This window comes from Schistocerca nitens, chromosome 4 (genome assembly GCF_023898315.1).
Source record: "Schistocerca nitens isolate TAMUIC-IGC-003100 chromosome 4, iqSchNite1.1, whole genome shotgun sequence".
In the NCBI taxonomy this organism is placed as follows: domain Eukaryota; kingdom Metazoa; phylum Arthropoda; class Insecta; order Orthoptera; family Acrididae; genus Schistocerca; species Schistocerca nitens.
The window spans coordinates 523758135-523778609 of NC_064617.1; the positions used below are offsets into that span (position 1 = coordinate 523758135).

The 20475-nt window shown below is 44.0% G+C and overlaps 1 protein-coding gene and 1 non-coding gene across 2 annotated transcripts in view; one reads left to right on the forward strand and one right to left on the reverse strand.

The window, feature by feature from the left end:
* LOC126252028 (uncharacterized) overlaps positions 1 to 20475 on the reverse strand; it is a 130721-nt gene that overhangs the window by 13473 nt on the left and 96773 nt on the right. The gene's annotated exons all lie outside the window — the stretch shown is intronic.
* Positions 20165 to 20237, forward strand: Trnas-cga (transfer RNA serine (anticodon CGA)). The gene has a single exon. It is a non-coding gene; the product is annotated as a tRNA-Ser (tRNA).

Sequence of the window (20475 nt, forward strand, 5' to 3'; positions counted from 1 at the left end):
TGGAGCGGATGAAACTGTTGAGCTGTTTCCGCAGTGACGGTAACCACAGCACAGTAGTTTTTTCGTCTGAGGGTTGTTGCGTTACTCTGTGCTTTGTGTTGTACGTTTTAGAGATGGCATGTTACAGTTCCGACTTCTGAGAATATATTTTCACTGAAACACGGGTAATTGGGGTAACGAACCGAACAGCTCTCAATTCCATTGTTACAGTGTACCGAAGCACCGTAGATCACTGGTCCCTTATACCAAAATAACCAGATACACCTGAACAGCCTCTGAAAGTTCGTCGCTGGATGTCGGGATCACCCAGTGCAAATTGTGAAGTGAGTCACGGAATACAAATACACTGACGACGGCCTTACCAAAGCGTCGTTGGGCTGATGCCTCAGAGGGAACTGGTTCTTCTGCCGTCTCCGAAAGAACAAAAGTGAGCCTGGAGATTGGTCCGGCGTACGGAGGCTATAAACTCAGCTCACTTTATGGCGACCGGTTCCCTCGCCTGGAACGCGAAAAGCACAGCGATCGCTTCTGGCTTGCGCTTTAGTTCCACATTCCATTTCGGCAGACGTCAGGTGGGCAACGTGCCGAGAACAAGTATCGAAACAAACCGCCTCGTGCGGGAATGCTGTGTGAAGTTGTCTCTGACGTGACCGAAAACATTCTGGACTTCTTCGTTCGTGGCTGCCAATTTGACGTGAAAATACCTCTCACGATAGCGATGCTTTGTTTTCTTTCACTGTCTCACATCTTTATATACAACTCACATCTTGAACCAAAGTACGACCACTTAAGATTATCTGCTGTCACGTAACCGCAATCCGATTAGTATCTGTTACGGCAGAACAGTTTTTCTCATATAGAGACAACTTCATTCCGCACTTCTAGTTCTGTCGACGATGTTTGGAATGTATTTGCCCGTATGAAGGGCTAGGCAGCTGAGACAGGCCACCGTAAATGTAGCCAGAGTGAATACATGTATCAGGATGCGGCTTTCGCCAAATTATAGCGGACAATAACCCGAATTTCCAGACTTGTGCAAGTAATGTTTGTCGTTTATGGTCATCGAATTACGGAACCGACTTTGTTTTTTTTTCTAATGAAATATGGTTCAAATGGCTCTAAACACTAAAGGACTTAACATATGGCTATCAGTCCCCTAGACTTGGAACTATTTAAACCTAACTAACCTAAAGACATGACACACATCCATGCCCGAGGCAGCATTCGAACCTGCGAGCGTAGCAGCAGCGCGGTTCCGGATTGAAGCGCCTAGAACCACTCTGCCACAGCGGCTGGATTTTCTAATGAAGCCATATACTTTTCCTGTGGCATCTGAAAGAAGCTAATTAGAGAACTTCAACGAGATAACATGTATGCGAGATGATCAAATATTATCCAGATAATAGCGCCGCAAACCACCGTCCCGCCGTCAGCATAAGAAGTTTACCATTATACCAAACGTTAGCAAACACGTAACTTAGGTATGCTTCTTGCTTTTGTATCTGCTCTTGAAACCCATCAGTCAGTGTTACGCTGCTGTAGCAGCCAGATAACTTCCTCGTACAGGTATTGAGACGTTAATAATGTATACAACAGTCGAAAAAGTGAATATCGTTTATGGCGAATGTTGCCAAACTTTTAAATCTATGCTGAAGAGTATCCCGATCGCGTCAGGCACTCAAAATCTGCCTTCGCAAACATTATAAAAATGTTCTAGAAACTGGAGGTATGGAGAGTAGAATACGCCGAGGAAAAGGACAGAAATTCAAGAAAGAAATGTAGCCGACATTTTAGCAGCAGTAACACACAATGCAAATGTCAGTAAGAGGCATCTCAGAAGTACGAGGGGGATCATCCAAACGAGTGTTCTGCCAGCACTACGTTCCAATGCATTTCATCCACTTCATACACTATGTGATCAAAAGTATCCGGACATCTGGCAGAAAATGACTTTCAAGTTCGTGACACCCTCCGTCGGTAATGTTGTAATTCAGTACGGCGTTGGCCCACCCTTACTTACCCTTGGTGACAGCTCCCACTCTCGTAGGCATACGTTCAGTCACGTGCTGGAAAGTTTCTTGGGGAATGGCAGCCCATTCTTTACGGAGTGCTGCACTGAGGAGAGATATCGATGTCGGTCGGTGAGTCCTGGCACGAAGTCGACGTTCCAAAACATCCCAGCGGGCCGCGGTGATCTAGCGGTTCTGGCGCTGCAGTCTGGAACCGCGGGACTGCTGCGGTCGCAGGTTCGAATCCTGCCTCGGGCATGGGTGTGTGTGATGTCCTTAGGTTAGTTAGGTTTAAGTAGTTCTAAGTTCTAGGGGACTTATGACCTAAGATGTTGAGTCCCATAGTGCTCAGAGCCATTTGAGCCAAAACATCCCAAAGGTGTTTTATAGGATTCAGGTCACGACTCTGTGCAGGCCAGTCCATTACTGGGACGATATGTCGTCTAACCAGTCCGCCACAACTCTTGCATTATGAACAGTTTCGTGTTGAAAGATGCCATCACCATCGCCGAATCGCTCTTCAACAGTGGGAAGCAAGAAGGTGCTTAAAACATCAATGTAGGCCTGTGCTGTGATAGTGCCACGCAAAACAACAAGGGGTGCAAGCCCCCTCCATGAAAAACACGACCACACCACCACCTTCGTATTTTACTGTCGGCACTACACACGCTGGCAGATGACATTCCCCGGGCATTCGCCATACCCACACCCTGCCATCGGACTGCCACATTGTGTACCGTGATTCGTCACTCCACACTTTGTTTTTCCACTGTTCAATCGTCCAATGTTTACGCTCCTTACACCAAGCGCGGCGTCGTTTGGCATTTACAGCGTGATCTGTGGCTTATGAGCAGCCGCTCGACCATGAAATCAAAGTTTTCTCACCTCCCGCCTAACTGTCATAGTACCTGCAGTGGATCCTCATATAGTTTGAAATTTCTGTGAGATTGTCTGGATAGATGTCTGCCTATTACACATTACGACCCCCTTCAACGGTCGGCGGTCTCTGTCAGCCAACGGACGAGGTGGGTTTGTACGCTTTTGTGCTGTACGTGTCCCTTCACGTTTCTACTTCACTATTACATCGGAAACAGTGGACATAGGGATGTTTACGAGTGTGTAAATCTCAAAAAATGGTTCAAATGGCTCTGAGCACTATGCGACTTAACTTCTGAGGTCATCAGTCGCCTAGAACTTAGAACTAATTAAACCTAACTAACCTAAGGACACCACACACATCCATGCCCGAGGCAGGATTCGAACCTGCGACCGTAGCGGTCGCTTGGCTCCAGACTGTAGCGCCTAGAACCGCACGGCCACTCCGGCCGGTGTGGAAATCTCGCATATAGACGTATGACACAAGTGACACCAAATCACCTGACCTCATTCGAAGTCCGTGAGTTCCGTGCAGTGCCCCATTCTGCTCTCTCACGATGTCTAAAGACTACCATGTCGCTGATATGGAGTACCTGGCAGTATGTGGCAGCACAATGCACTTAATATGAAAATCGTATGTTTTGGGGTGTCCGGATACTTTTGATCACATACTGTATTTCATTGCATCTGCACCTTCATGACAGTTACAGTTCTCCGAAAGTTATCTTCGAAAAGGGCAAAGTGATGCAGTATACTAATGTAAAAAATTTTTTAATGAAAAAGCATCCTTTACAAACAATGGGCACGTCAATCTTCGCCATATTCACTAACAGCCATTTGAAAATCCACACTGTCTAGAGTAAGTGGATGAAAAGAACGCGCTTGGTTTATCATTGTTTCGTGTGTGTTTTTCGAGACCCACATCAGTGGTCCGTGTTTTATTGATGGGAATCTAAATACACACAAGTGTCTCGGGTTCCTTAGATACGCTGCTGCCGCATTTATTGGAAGACATCCCACAGGGCAAAGGCAATCAGTGTGGTACGTACATGATGGATGTCTCTCCCGTTCCGCACATACAATAACAGGCCCTCTCAAGAAAACATTTGGAGAGCATTACAACACTCGTTCAAGGAAACGGTCTGCAAGCTCACAAAACTTAACACTTCTGAACTTTTAGTTGTGGCGAAAATTAAAACAAGAGGTCTGTTAAGAAACACCAACGACCTCCGAATGCATGAAATACCATAAAACACGGACCTGTGCTGCCGTTAACCCCAGGTGAAATTCAGCATTGCTTATTGTTTCTCTAGAATTACATTATAGCACGTGTAAATGATCAAGGTCAACATTTTGAGCACTTGGAATGAGCAGCCGCTCATAATAATAATAATAATAATAATAAACACACGAACCGTACCTGAGTTACGCGCTTGCTTACATTTGGGATAACAGGGCAGACGTTTGTGCAACGTCTTCTTCTGATGGCAGGACAGCGCTTTGTGACGTTATCTTGATGCTACTTAATCAAATCCCATACATGTTATGTCGTTGAAATTCTCCCACCAGAAGCTTCTTTCAAATGCCACAGAAATGAGTATAGAGAAAAACAATTTCAGTGTCGTGATTCGGCGACCATAAACGATAAAAATTACTTGCCAACATCAGGAAATTCGCCATATTGTCTGCTATAACATGGCGAAAACCGCATCTCGATGTATTTATTAATACTGGATATCCGAGGTCATGCTGAAAAGTAATGCCTCCAAACTTTTTATTCTGTTCTCAATATCGGTTGAGGTATTACATGCCATGCAATTTACTTGGTCGACTTTTACGCTTCGCTGACGCAAGTTGCAATACTATGCCGGTAGAGGGCTCCGAATTGTAGCGTGAAACATGGCGGTGTGCAACGTAACTATGTCGGTGAGTGAGAAACACTTCAGAAAACAGAAAGCTCGAATTCTAATAGTTCGTCCACACATGGCTCACCCTCTCCTTCGTCATGAATTTTCCAGATCGCACACGACCGCTGTGGCATGTCCAACAATCGGACGCCTTGCGTTCGCTGTCATCCGTCATTTTCTATGCAGTCCCAGCATTGTCCCATCCGATTTTCCGATGTTTTCAAAACTTACAGAACGTCTTCGAGGACTTCACTTTGATAGTGATGAAGAGGTGCAAGCAGAGGTGAGGGTATGGCTTCGTCAGCTAAGTAAAATATTCTACCGAGACGATGTCAAAAAGTCAGTCTCTCGTTGGGAGAATAGTGTTCGTCACCAAAGTGATTATGCTGAGAAATAAGTATGTAGACATGAAGAATAAATATCTCCCTGTATATACTTTGAGGCTGCAAGGGAGTAACATTTTGCTGTGATTATTTCTTCTTGCTGCAGTTTATTCCAAAATCTTTAACATCAGAGGAGACTATTGCTATAATATTTTCTCTACTTTCGCATAAATTATACAGTTCGAAAAAAATGCGTATTTGAGAACCGGAGAGCTACTCTGTGGTTATTACATACTGCTTTATTGGAAATTAATCCATAATACATTTAACATCTCACTGCATATTAGAATGAAAGTATTGAGACCTTCTTATAGAATTACTCTGAAAATATTGTTGTTGTTGTTGTTGTTGTTATTGTGGTCTTCAGTCCTGAGACTGGTTTGATGCAGCTCTCCATGCTACTATATCCTGTGCAAGCTTCTTCATCTCCCAGTACGTACTGCAGCCTACATACTTCTGAATCTGCCTGGTGTATTCATCTCTTGGTCTCCCTCTACAATTTTTACCCTCCACGCTCCCCTCCAATTCTAAATTGGTGATCCCTTGATGCCTCAGAACATGTCCTACCAACCGATCCCTGCTTTTAGTCAAGTTGTGCCACAAATTCCTCCCCAATTCTATTCAATTCCTCCAAATTATTTAGGTCATCGGCGAACCTTAAAGTTTTTATTTCTTTTCCATGGATTTTAATACCTACTCCGAATTTTTCTTTTGTTTCCTTTACTGCTTGCTCAATATACAGATTGAATAACATTGAGGAGAGGCTACAACCCTGTCTCACTCCCTTCCCAACCACTGCTTCACTTTGAAAATAATAATGAACTTAAGTTACAGAACAAATTGTTGTAATGGCTCTGAGCACTATGGGACTTAACATCTGAGGTCGTCAGTGCAATAGAACTTAGACCTAATTAAACCTAACTAACCTAAGGAGAGCATACACATCCGTGCCCGAGGCAGGATTCGAACCTCTTCCCGAGCCTCAGAACAAGTGAAAATCTGAGACAATGCATCCCTTATGCAAGTGCCAGTGGCCAACATCTGGGCCTAAGTCATTATTATGAACTTGCACTGATGAAGCATTAGACTGGGTTATTCAAAAATATGGATCCAGTCTGATTTGCGCCTCATGAAGTAAAAAATGTACATGAACAGTTTACAAACCATTGAAAAGCAAGGTGTTTCAAAGTCTTCTTTTTTTAGCACGGTCAAAATATTCAGTGTTCCTACACGTGAAGAAGCATGTCTTGAGTTACGAGTTCACGGCAGCAGTGAAAAAAAGTGACAGTATTTGAGATGAGCAGATATCGATAGCTGCGAGTGTAGAGTCAGGTCTTGATTTCATATGCAACGTATCTGTTACCGAGGAAGGGATTTATTTAAAAACCCTCGGACATGAATGTGCCGGTGCCATTAATTATCGGAGGCTCTTGCATCACATGCGTGCTGGACCTGTGGATCATCGTCTTCGTGCATCGGACCTTCAGTAACGGACCGAATTTGTTAACGTCTATCAGGCATCACGAAGTCTTGTGAACCTTTGATAAGTTGAGAAAAATATGTACAATTACGTTATTCCACTCTGTAATGGTACTTGAATTACGTAACCATTACGGTACCTCACCTGAACCTCTCGATACCAGCAATATTCTATTGTGTTTCTGTAAAGTAGTTAACATGTTTCTGAGACAACATTCAGATTTGATTTCATTAATGTAGAGGTACTTTGATACATCGATATGTTTATGTTGTAATGATATTATTATTATGTGTATTCTTTCTTTTGTCACTATGATCTTTGTCGTACATGTAACTCTGATTTTTGGGCGCGCAAGCGATTATTAGTTAGAGTCGGACCTTGAGAAAGTCAAGTCTTGGACGTCATGTTGGAAAGACGCGTATTGTAGGCAGCTTATAAAATGTGAACAGTGAGGAAGATGTTTTCAAGTATGTTTTGCATTGTGAAGTGATGTATTGTGTGTTACTTGATATTGCAGCAAAAGCAATAAAAAGGAAGTGTAACTTAAATTCGGAGTACTGATTACTTTTTTACATCACCATTGTCCTGCAAAAGTGTAATCTTCAAGAATGGTTTGTGAAACATATCTATAAAACTTTTGAATATAGCGGAATAAAACCTAGGCCTCTTTGCATCCTAGCTTGGAATCATCACCACCTAGATTTTCGACGATTGAGCCATGATTTTACAGCGAGAAACACGAAAAGATGAGCGCCTAGTTTATTCATTATTACATGAAATGACTTTATTAACTGTGCTCTAATGACACCTGCCACATAATAACTTTGTTGTTGCCCGAAAATGCAGTATTTAGCAGCGTGAGCAACACCACAATCATTATTAAATTTTGACCTTTGTTGTGGTAGGGTTGTTAGAACTTACAGTACTTCAAGCAATATAAAATGGTCCATGAACTTTTGTCCGTGAAAAGGCACAGAATACTGTTCGTTTCGACGAGTCTCTCATTTGCTATGCTTTCCCTAGTTGGCCATTCAATGCTGCATCGGCAGCGAAACGCCCGCTGCCGCCTCACTTCTTGCAAACTCAAGAACGCAAAAACCGTACTGCTGTGGCGCGAGCACCTTAGCGGTCGTTTACGTAACTGTGGCTAACAAAACAAAACTTTGGACCTTCCCCTTTCCTTCGGTATGTAGACAGATCACCTCTCATTAATATGTCACGAAAATAAAATTAATTACAGTGGGTCCATCTTTCTTAATAACCGTGTATTGAGTATGTGTATTCTTCTTTGGATTATGAACTGTAGAAGCTGCTGGAATTCTCATTGACGAAGAGTTTGCCTTGAAAGTTTCTAGGCGCTCCGCCCTCAAAGGTAGACGAAATTGGATATCTCTGGTGCACTACAATTCAGCACACAAGAACTGTGGCGACCTTTCCTTTTATTCGAATTTGATGACTCCTGGGCTACTTCTTTCCAAATCCATGTACTCTTCTCGAGACAATGAGAGCGTGCCTGTAAGAGGGAAACCAGACTACTAACTAAGTGAAATGTCAGCTGTAGTCAACGTTGTTCCCTCTCCCCTTGTCAGATACAATAAATCACTTAGAGCGACAAGATAAAGCCACTTATTAATTAAACTAATTGTCGTTTGAGCGAGGGTGCTAGAGCCCGTCGCTGTCGAGTAACGGCCTACTACGGAAAATCCACCTCATGTGTTTTTTTGCGCGCGCGCGTGTGTGTGTGTGTGTGTGTAAGCGGAACCAGTATTTTTCGACCCACAGTACTTAAAACGTATTCACGCTGCAAATTTTTTTGTAAGTATAACAAGGGCGCGCATCGCCTTCAGCGGGGAACAGCGATCTTTAGAAATTACTCATAAAATTGAGTAGCACCGAAGTTGCATACAAATTTCGTTTGTTAACATGTTTCACACGTCAGATCTCAGTATCTTCACTACTTTATTAGCCGTGGTCGTTAGCTACTAAATGCGCGCGTCTAACGAGTACAACACAATAAAGAGAAGTGGTATACGACCTCTGGCTGCTCCATAATTTCATTTTAATTTTTTGTAACAGCACATGGAAGCAGCGGTTGTAACTTCTGAGAAACGACGATGAAACTTTCTCAGCTACCTTCAGACACTCCAAGCAGCGCCTTCGAGTGTACACGCGGCATGCTTTTAATTTCAGTGTTATACCCACCTTAAGTCCCAGACTGCAAATGAGGAATACGTGTAGTTCCGGAAAGGAAGAATACTGTCATCGAGTCACCCATTTTGCATATCTGTCACGAGACTGAAGTGTGAAGAACATTTCACATTGATTGCATCATTACAGTTGCAGGTATGTAGTACTTCATTCTAACTGTAGGTGACAGGACAATCACTAGAAGTGTAATCCCTGCGGAGTAGAGCCCAATTTCCCAACGGTTGTCAAATGGTTCAAATGGCTCTGAGCACTATGGGACTCAACTGCTAAGGTCATTAGTCCCCTAGAACTTAGAACTAGTTAAACCTAACTAACCTAAGGACATCACACACATCCATGCCCGAGGCAGGATTCGAACCTGCGACCGTAGCGGTCTCGCGGTTCCAGACTGCAGCGCCAGAACCGCGCGGCCACTTCGGCCGGCCCAACGGTTGTCATGTGAGCGGACAACATGGAGTGTAATTATCAGGGACAATGCAAGACGGCATGGTTTCTGTGGAAAGATGGTGTAAACACTGTGGATGTTGACTGGCGATTAGTGGGATTGTGTCAACATTGTACACCGTCACGAAAAGTGGTCTTGCAATACTACAACGCTCGTCCGTATACAAGTCGAAAACTCACAGCAACCATCGCGGACATGGGGTTCGCGGCACTGCCGCACTCATGGTACTCTCCTGACGTCTGATTGCCATCTACTCTATGCTATGAAGGAACCTCTGGTTGGACATCATTTTGCAGACTTCCAGAAACTGAGAGCAGCTGTCCTTTGGTGAGTGTAACAGTCTCCAGAAAAGTAGTTGGAGGAGGACCTGCAGAAGTTGAAGGGGACAAGTTAGCAGAACACGGCCGCTATGGCGGTACCTGGAACTCCATTTCAGAGATGGCACCCGAGGTTTTCCGACTCGTATGGCGACGGGCGTTGTAACATTGCAAAAGCACTCTTCAGTGTTGATTTTTTTTTGTTTTGTTTAAATTTGTGGCAAGTTCTATGGGACGAAACTGCTGAGGTCATCGGTTCCTAAGTTTACACAGTACTTAATCTAATTTAAACTAACTTACTCTAAGGACAATACACACACCTTTTTCCGAGGGAGGACTAGAACCTCCTACGGGGGAAGCCGCTCGAAACGCGACAACACGCCTGAGACCGCGCGGCTACCCCGCTAGCCAACAGTGTTCATTCTCGACAACTTGCTACTAATCGCCTGCCAATCTCCGCAGTGTTTACGCTCTTCTTCCAAAGAAACCACGTCATTCAGCGTTGTACTTGATTATCCACACCATGTTCATCTTTCACGTAATGACAGCAGTTAGGAAATTGCGCTGTTCTGTGCGGGGATTACACTTCCAGTGGGTGTCCTGCTGCCTACAGATAAAACGAAGAACTACATACTTGCAAATACTTGCAACTATAATGATGAGATGCATCGCCAACCTTGAGTGTTGGGAAAGAATAAAGGGTAAGTCGATAAGTCGATAGGGAACATCCCCCCCCCCCCCCCCTTGAACACACTTAGACGCAACAAATGCTGTTCTAGTACGATGCGCTGTAAAAGCGTTTCCGAGAAACTGAGCTTCAAAGTTTTACGAGCTTGTTGTTTTACCGTACGAGAGGAACTGCTTTTGAACAGCCGTCCAAGTTGGCAGACTAAAATTTGGCCTGTACTGCGTTCGCGTCTTGTCATTTCTTCTAACCTCGATTTCTCGATAAAGTTCGAGAGCAACATTCGTTACGATCTGGCAAAACCACCCGTTAGCTGTAGCCTTCCTGTGTGAGACAGTGGTGTACTGGACAAGAGGACACTCCTTGAATGGTAGGCTTCGCTCAACACCGTAAACAACCACTGCGATTCTGCATGTCCATATGGATCTGTATATATTTCCTTTCGTTTGCTTCCAATAAAATCACTGACCTTCTACAGCAGCGTAAATAACCAAGAGATATCGATCACATAATTAAACCGTTTGTTTTTAAAACCTGATGCTGTAGTTAATATACATATTGTTTTCTTTCTGTATAAATATCTTAATGTTAATAGTACAGTACTACTTACGGTTCCTTGGTAGTTCAGCAATAGTTAAAGCCAAGTGACTAGCAGCTGGCAATTTATTACTGATGTCAGACTCTAATGTATTTTATACTATTACACATGACTTTTTTAATGCAAACAGTCACATTTTGTACCGAGAGAATAGTCGTTGAGCACGACTGTTGAGTGTATCACGGTACAAACACGTCGTTAGTCATACGTGTCGAATGAAATGCAGACATAAATGGTAAGAAGCTAACCAAAAAGACTGTAACTCTTAGGGGACAGGTAGGGCTTCAAAATCGAAGGCTAAGTGAATTATTAGACCCGGGTTTCTTCTCTCACTGAATCATTGCAATGTTTAAGGCACGGGGCTAGTATTAAGTAACATGCTTCAGATCCTTGCACAGTCATTAAGATTTAAATTTTCCAAGGTTACATGATACCACTTAGATGAATGCCGTAGTGGTTGCTTCCATAAGACCAGATCTATTGCTCCAGAGTACCCCCCCCCTCCCCCTTTCCTCGACCCCGCTCTCCACATACACCCCTCAAAGATATCAAAGATGAGTTGCCGTGTGGGGCAGTGCGCTGCCAAGACACAAGACTCGTATTGGGAAAGAGCTAGGATCAGTCATTGTACAGCCATTCAGATTTAGCTTTCCTGTAGCTTCAAAAAAATCGCTTAAGAACAAATGTGGGCCGCGTTTCACCCTTGCAACAAATCTAAGACTCCCATTAGTATTCGCAATTTCTGATTTTACGTGAACCTCTCATTTGACATTCCCAAATATTTTTACAGTAGGAGGTGCTCAAGATTTTGACCACTGGTCTCGTAATTAGATACCACCGCGTTTTTTCTCTTTGTTATAAGCATTATCTTACATTCATCCACGTTTCAAGAGAGCTGCTATACTAGTGTCAGGTGGAAATTTTGTGCATGTCTTTCTTCAAATGGCTCTGAGCACTATGGGACTCAACTGCTGAGGTCATTAGTCCCCTAGAACTTAGAACTAGATAAACCTAACTAACCTAAGGACATCACAAACATCCATGCCCGAGGCAGGATTCGAACCTGCGACCGTAGCGGTCTTGCGGTTCCAGACTGCAGCGCCTTTAACCGCACGGTCACTTCGGCCGGCTGCATGTCTTTCTGCCATTTCTTACGATCGTCCAATGATGGAACCTCCCTGCAGGCACCAGCATCATCAACGAACCACCATACAGTGTTGTTACCTCTACTACGCGGTATGCATTACATATGCACAATGAAAAGGTTAGGAGTCATATTACACTTCTTCGGGGCACATTCGATGATTCTGAATGTTCATCGTCCAATAAAACATGATCGGTTGCATTAGCCCCGTACTTCTAGAACAATTACATCTGCGGAGGTAGCGCGAGGGTATATTTGTTAATAGAATGTTCGTTAATAGCGTAATGGAGTAAGCCAGATTTTGACGAAAATGTGTTATGTTGTGTAATAGAAACTGCACTCTTTTGCGTGGCACAGTGATGTGTATCCTTTATGCAACTGCATCACAAATGACACCAAAAGGTCTAAAGTTAAATGGTTTGTATGATACATGTTATGCAATAGTGAAGTAAGTCTGACCTGCACCACAATATGGTGAACAAAATTAGATTTTCCTTTTCACTACAGGGACGTTTCCGCTTATTATTCTTATGCTCAAGTATTGTTAATTCAAAGTGACATTCTTGGAATTTATAATAATTATGGTGATAACATTAATATTACTACACTTATCCTCCAGTATTAATATTATCTTAGACTCGGTATGCGTATACGTACTTCTGTTAGGTTTTCCTGATTTTTCTGTACAACGTTTCACAAAATGTTCAATATCTCAAAATAAGCCATAAACACCTACAGTTCTTACCATCCCGCATTTTAATTTCTAAAAAGAGAAGCTATAAGGAAGCATCTAGAAACGAATGGTTTCAAAAATGGTTCAAATGGCTCTGAGCACTACGGGACTTAACATCTGAGGTCATCAGTCCCCGAGAACTTAGAAGTACTTAAACCTAACTAACCTAAGGACATCACACACATCCATTCCCGAGGCAGGATTCGAACCTGCGACCGTAGCGGTCGCGCGGCTCCAGAATGAAGCGCCTAGAACCGCTCGACCACAGCGGCCGGCAATGGTTTCAAACTAAACTTACAACACGAAAGGTTAAAGGACCGGATTTTCGTAGAGGAGATTCAGGCCGTCGGCTCAAAATCGCAGAGAATCAGAATATGACACCATAGTGACAAGAAGGGTCACAGCGAAGTAGTAGTTGAGATCCCGTTCCAGCGAGAGGCGACTTCCCGCAGGAAGTGTATTTGTCGGTTCCCTTTCGCTTTCAGAATTATTCCATCCTTCCGCGAACGCCGGCGGCGCATCGATTCTTCAGCGGGAACTCGAGGAGCACCGCGGGGGGCTCACAAAGCCAGTCGGATCTTGCAGCAGCCATTGTGGTGGCGCATTAGCATAATTCCGCAGTATAAAGCGGGCAACTCCAGGCGCCCGGGCCTGGCCCAGGTAGCTTCCTGGTTATTCAGGCCGCAGCGCGGAGAGTGTCATGCAAATGCCGCGGCCGCCGCCGGAACCAACTGCGCATGCGCCGGCTTCCGATCGCTTCTGCGAGGCGCACAGGTAGTCGGGACCCTCCACGGGGCCGTTCTCGGATGTCGTTCACCGCGAGCTGTACGCAGGCAGCGATGCTACAGATCAGTCATGTTGGATGTAGTTTTAAGATTTAATGAGGGGTAAAATTCGTGATTTTGTCACAAGCGACTACTGGGAGAAATAAATTGATTATTTTGAAGACTGAAATATGAGTTTGATGACCTCAGATGTTAGTCTCATAGCGCTCAGAGCCATTTGTACCATTGTACCATTTTTGTTACACCGTGTATTTTGACTTGTGCGCTACTGGCGCCACTCATATGCGACTGGCGTGGAATTTGAATAGAAATCATATTTCAGATGTAGAAACACGTCTACCAACTTTAGTTTACGTCGCACAGCTCCTTCTTAGTGTTAGGACTTCTTTTCTGTCATTGTATGTAAGCGGATCAGAGCTGGATGGGGTATTATTCTAGCGACTATGTGAGCCACAAATGGAGAAATTCGCTGACATCAGCGTCTTTAACAGAGGGCAGATTGCTACGGCCTGGAGACTGGCAACGAGCATATTGGAACGGCGAAGCCGGGCGACTGTTCATGTGCTACCGAAGTGAATATCTACCAAAAATGTTTGAAATTTGTTGAAACTACTGGTCGGCAGCGAAGTGTCGGACATCAACCTCGGCCGGCCGCGGTGGTCTAGCGGTTCTACGCGCTCAGTCCGAAACCGCGCGACTGCTACGGTCGCAGGTTAGAATCCTGCCTCGGGCATGGATGTGCGTGATGTCCTTAGGTTAGTTAGGTTTAAGTAGTTCTAAGTTCTAGGGGACTGATGACCACAGATGTTAAGTCCCATAGTGCTCAGAGCCATTTGAACCATTTGACATCAACCTCATCATAGAAACGGGACGTCTTACGCTTGCCTGTTCTGTGAAGCAGGGCAGTCGCAGATCTGACCGCCGAGTACTGTGCAGATGCGTTTCGGAATGCACCGCTCCGCATATTATGTTGAACACAGGGCTTTATGCCAGTTAACTCGTTCGTGTTCCCATGCTGAACCACGGCGTCGTCAAATACGACAACTGTGGGCGCGGGATCTGCGAAATCGGACGGCGGATCAATAGAAACGTTTCGGCTGGTCAGATTAATGACGTTTCTTGTTACTAGAGGTTGATGGTAGTAACCATCCAGCATGGTAAACGTGTGTTCTAAAAATGCACTGTTCCACGGTCGCAGTTTATGCTATGGGAGACAGTCACTCTGGCCTCTATTGGACGTGTGATAGTAATCGAGGGCTCCATGACATCTGTGAAGAACTTGAACGTTATGCGGACCACCTACATCCCTTCATGCTTTGTTGTATTCGATGCCGGCGGTCGTATATTCCAGCAGAACAACTGTCCGTGTCACAAGTACAAAACCGTGCTACTCTCATTCAATCAACTTGATAGTGGATTCACGTTGATGCTTTGCCCAGCAAATTCGCTTGGTCGGAACCCATACAACACATCTGGTATGCTTTCGGATGCCAGCTGCATACCTATAGCCCACCGACTCGTGGTTTACGGTAATTGTTTTACCTGTGCGTAGATGTCTGATGCCACATACCTCCGGAATCCTACCAAACACTTTTCGAATCCCTGGCACACAGAAACACTGTTTCACTGAGTATTAAAGGTGGACCAACATGGTATTAAGCAGTTGGTTATAACGTTTTGGCCCGTCATTGTACTTAGACATTGTTGTTGTTGTTGTGGTTTTCAGTCCTGATACTGTTTTGATGCAGCTCTCCATGCTACTCTATCCTGTGCAAGCTTCTTCATCTCCCAGTACCTACTGCAACCTACATCCTTCTGAATCTGCTTTGTGTATTGATCTCTTGGTCTCCCTCTACGATTTTTACCCTCCACGCTGCCCTCCAATGCTAAATTTGTGATCCGTTGATGCCTCAAAACATGTCCTCTCAACCGATCCCTTCTTCTAGTCAAGTTGTGCCACAAACTTCTCTTCTCCCCAATCCTATTCAATACCTCCTCATTAGTTACGTGATCTACCCACCTTATCTTCAGCATTCTCCTGTAGCACCACATTTCGAAAGCTTCTATTCTCTTCTTGTCCAAACTGGTTATCGTCCATGTTTCACTTCCATACATGGCTACACTCCATACAAATACTTTCAGAAACGACTTCCTGACACTTAAATCTATACTCGATGTTAACAAATTTCTCTTCTTCAGAAACGATTTTCTTGCCATTGCCAGTCTACATTTTATATCCTCTCTACTTCGACCATCATCAGTTATTTTACTCCCTAAATAGCAAAACTCCTTTACTACTTTAAGTGTCTCATTTCCTAATCTAATTCCCTCAGCATCACCCGATTTAATTTGACTACATTCCATTATCCTCGTTTTGCTTTTGTTGATGTTCACCTTATATCCCCCTTTCAAGACACTGTCCATTACGTTCAACTGCTCTTCCAAGTACTTTGCTGTCTCTGACAGAATTACAATGTCATCGGCGAACCTCAAAGTTTTTACTTCTTCTCCATGAATTTTAATACCTACTCCGAATTTTTCTTTCGTTTCCTTTACTGCTTGCTCAATATACAGATTGAATAATATCGGGGAGAGGCTACAACCCTGTCTCACTCCCTTCCCAACCACTGCTTCCCTTTCATGCCCCTCGACTCTTATAACTGCCATCTGGTTTTTGTACAAATTGTAAATAGCCTTTCGCTCCTTGTATTTTACCCCTGCCACCTTCAGAATTTGAAAGAGAGTATTCCAGTTAACGTTGTCAAAAGCTTTCTCTAAGTCTACAAATGCTAGAACGTAGGTTTGCCTTTTCTTAATCTTTCTCCTAAGATAAGTCGTAAGGTTAGTTCATAGACATAAGACATAAGAAAAGAAGTTTCGTAAAAAGTTCGTAAATTTGTGGTAAGATGTTATGGGATCAAACTGCTTGGGATCAGCATGAGTTTCGAAAGAGACGATCGTGTGAAACCCAGCTCGCGCTATTCGTCCACGAGACTCAGAGGGCCATGGACACGGGTTCCCAGGTAGATGCCGTGTTTCTTGACTTCCGCAAGGCGTTCGATACAGTTCCCCACAGTTGTTTAATGAACAAAGTAAGAGCATGTGAACTATCAGACCAATTGCGTGAATGCATTGATGAGTTCCTAGATAACAGAACGCAGCATGCCATTCTCAATGGCGAAAAGTCTTCCGAAGTAAGAGTGATTTCAGGTGTGCCGCAAGGGAGTGTCGTAGGACCGTTGCTATTCACAATATACATAAATGACCTTGTGGATGACATCGGAAGTTCACTGACGCTTTTTGCGGATGATGCTGTGGTATATCGAGAGGTTGTAACAATGGAAAATTGCACTGAAATGTAGGAGGATCTGCAGCGAATTGACGCATGGTGCAGGGAATGGTAACTGAATCTCAATGTAGACAAGTGTAATGTGCTGCGAATACATAGAAAGAAAGATCCCATATCATTTAGCTACAATATAGCAAGTCAGCAACTGGAAGCAGTTAATTCTATAAATTATCTGGGAGTACGCATTAGGAGTGATTTGAAATGGAATGATCATATAAAGTTGATCGTCGGTAAAGCAGATGCCAGACTGAGATTCATTGGAAGAATCCTAAGGAAATGCAATCCGAAAACAAAGGAAGTAGGTTACAGTACGCTTGTTCGCCCACTGCTTGAATACTGCTCACAGGTGTGGGATCCGTACCATATGGGGTTGATAGAAGAGATAGAGAAGATCCAACGGAGAGCAGCGCGCTTCGTTACAGGATCATTTAGTAATCGCGAAAGCGTTACGGAGATGATAGATAAACTCCAGTGGAAGACTCTGCAGGAGAGACGCTCAGTAGCTCGGTACGGGCGTTTGTTGAAGTTTCGAGAACATACCTTCACCGAGGAGTCAAGCAGTATATTGCTCCCTCCTACATACATCTCGCGAAGAGACCATGAGGATAAAATCAGAGAGATTAGAGCCCACACAGAGGCCTACTGACAATCCTTCTTTCCACGAACAATACGAGACTGGAATGGAAGGGAGAACCGATAGAGGTACTGAAGGTACCCTCCGCCACACACCGTCAGGTGGCTTGCGGAGTATGGATGTAGATGTAGATGTAGATGCTCAGGTCATCGGCCCCTAAGCTTACACACTACTTAATCTAACTTAAACTAACTTACGCTATTGACGCCACACACATCCATGCCCGAGGGAGGACTCAAACCTCCGACGGGAGGGGCCGCACGGACCGTGACAAGACGCCCTAGAACGTGCGGCTACCCCGCGCGGCCGAAAAGAAGTTTCTTGAGGCTGTTCGCAGATAGTGCTGCTTTATATGGAGAAATCGTAACTTTGGGAAACTGTAGTGAAACCTAGGAAAATCTCCTTAGGCTCGATGTTTAGTGTAGGAATTTCAACTGACGCTCAAGATTAACAAATGTAGCATATTGCTCATTCACAGTCTTAAATCATCCTTACCCAAAGATTACACGATTCCCGAACAATCACTGGAAACGGAAACATCTATCAAGTACCCGGGAGTAAGCCTACTGAACGATTTAAAGCGGAAAGACCAGATAATACTAATAACCGTAAGAAAGACAGAGGGTGACATGGATGCAGCGTCAGACAGCGTACACCATCCTTACGTAAGTGGCTTCCAAAACCCTCGTTTGATACTTGGTCGTCAATTAGGAAACCCTAACAGACATCAAAAGGGAGAGGACATAGAGGAAATCCAAGAATAGCAAAGTGTTTTGTCATAATTTCGTCTAGTAAGCCGAAATCGTTGCTTAGATGATCACTCAGCTCCAGTTGCAAACGCTATAACAAGGGCGTAGTGCATCACATTGTGGTTTACTGTTTTTCCTAGAGCGTGCTTTCCTAGAAGAGTCAAGTAGCATGTTGTTTCTACCACGCGTATTTCACGAAAAGGACGTGAAAGTAAAAAGCAGAGAGATTTGAGCTCTCACGGAGGCCTACCAATAATCATTCTCTCGTACAGCATTTGCGACTGGAACAGAGAAGGGGGGAAGTCACGATGGCACATGCGCACCAGAACGTCATCTGCGGAGTGATGCAGATATTCTTTCAGTGACTGTAAGAAACACATTTGTTATTGGTAGGGCTATGGTGATTGATACGCTAATCTGCAGATAGAAAGAACCCGGCTGTTCACTTGTTTTGCATACGATTGTTGATGTAGCTTAAATGTGTTCGTATAAGTGTCACACGTAAAGCGAGAGAATTGATGCCATGCTCTGAGTGAATGAGGTGGCATCATGGTTGAGACACCTCACTCGCAAGGTCCAAGTTCATATCCTCGTCAGGCTAGCAATATTTAGACTTCCTATGGTTTCCCTCCATCAGTATTATTATCCAAACTCGTGTACTGTCTCTAATGACATCGTTGTCGACGGGACACTGAACCTTAATTCTTCTTCTTTTTCTTTGCGACGTCTACGGCCATATGCATTTCTGACGGAGTACCCAAATAACTTGGGCATATGTTGTGTACGCCACATTACACGAAGTTAAGCACTGAGCTGGGTCTTTTCTTTTTCAGGCCCCCAGTCTTAATCTGGGATCCTTATTCTTTGCCTAACAAAGGTAATAAGGCATGGAATTACGGTTACCAAAAGCTCTTACTCTTACCGTACAGCCTTTCCCCTCGTAATTTATTGCTGCATTTAATAAAACTTGTTCTAGCATTTTAAATCTTGTCACTGGTCTACCGTGCTCATAAAGTGGCGCGCATTTGCGCTGAACTCTTCATATTTTCACGCCGACATTCTTTGTCGAGACGGCGGACTCATTTTTCAAACTTCTTCGTTTTGGATTACTGCGAACACAGATTGAACATGGTGGCACAGGGCTGAAGGAAAATGACGCAGATCTGGAACAGCCTTTCTGCTGTTGGAGACTGCTGTCCTATCTATTCTGTCACAATAGTCCCATACTTTGAGGTCTATGTGGAAAGCTAGAAACTGTTTGGATTATCAACGACTCCACAATGTAGCTCAAGCTGAAGACGTCCCTCTGTACAAGTTTTTTCAAGGCATCATCAAACTTTAGGAGGTCTGCCGCACATTATTCGTTGCCCAAGTGCTACAAAATGATACGCTGAACGTTTTACACTGAATTTCGTTTTTGAGGTTTTCATTTTACGCCAACGTTGTATTCGTGCGTCTCAAGCAGGAGATTTCCCACTTGGTGCAGCGCGGTGTGTAAACCGACTGCATTTGCCGTGTCAGATAATGTACTAGAATCAATAAATCAGAAATTTGTGGATTATGAACCGTGATAACACTATGCCAAAGTGAATCTGTTACGAAGGAGTAGGCGCAGTAAGTTTACCGTTTTATTTATCGATTGTGTAGAGAATAATATCAACGTTAAGAAACAAGTTCGATGCACAACACTCTACTCGCGTAACTGTACCTTTGAAACTTCCTGGCAGATTGAAACTATGTGCCGGACCGAGACTCGAACTCGGGACCTTTGCTTTTCGCGGGCAAGTGCTCTACTTCTGTAAAGTTTGGAAGGTGGGAGACGAGGTACTGGTGGTAGTACAATTGTGAGGAGCGTGAGTAGTGCTGGGGTAGCTCAGTTGGTAGAGCACTTGCCCGCGAAAGGCAAAGGTCCCGAGTTCGAGTCTCGGTCCAGCACACAGTTCTAATCTGCCAGGAAGTTTGAAATCAGCGCCCACTCCGCTGCAGAGTGAGAATTCCATTCTGGAATTGTACCTTTGCTTATAATGCTTGGTTACCTGAGAACCAGTGTCCCTTTCAGACTCTTGTCAGTTGTTAGTTTGAAATAAACAATAATCCGTAGAACAAAAATAGTGCACTTATTACTCATTGTTTTAATCTCAAGTGCACGACACAAACCAGTTATCATCTCCAT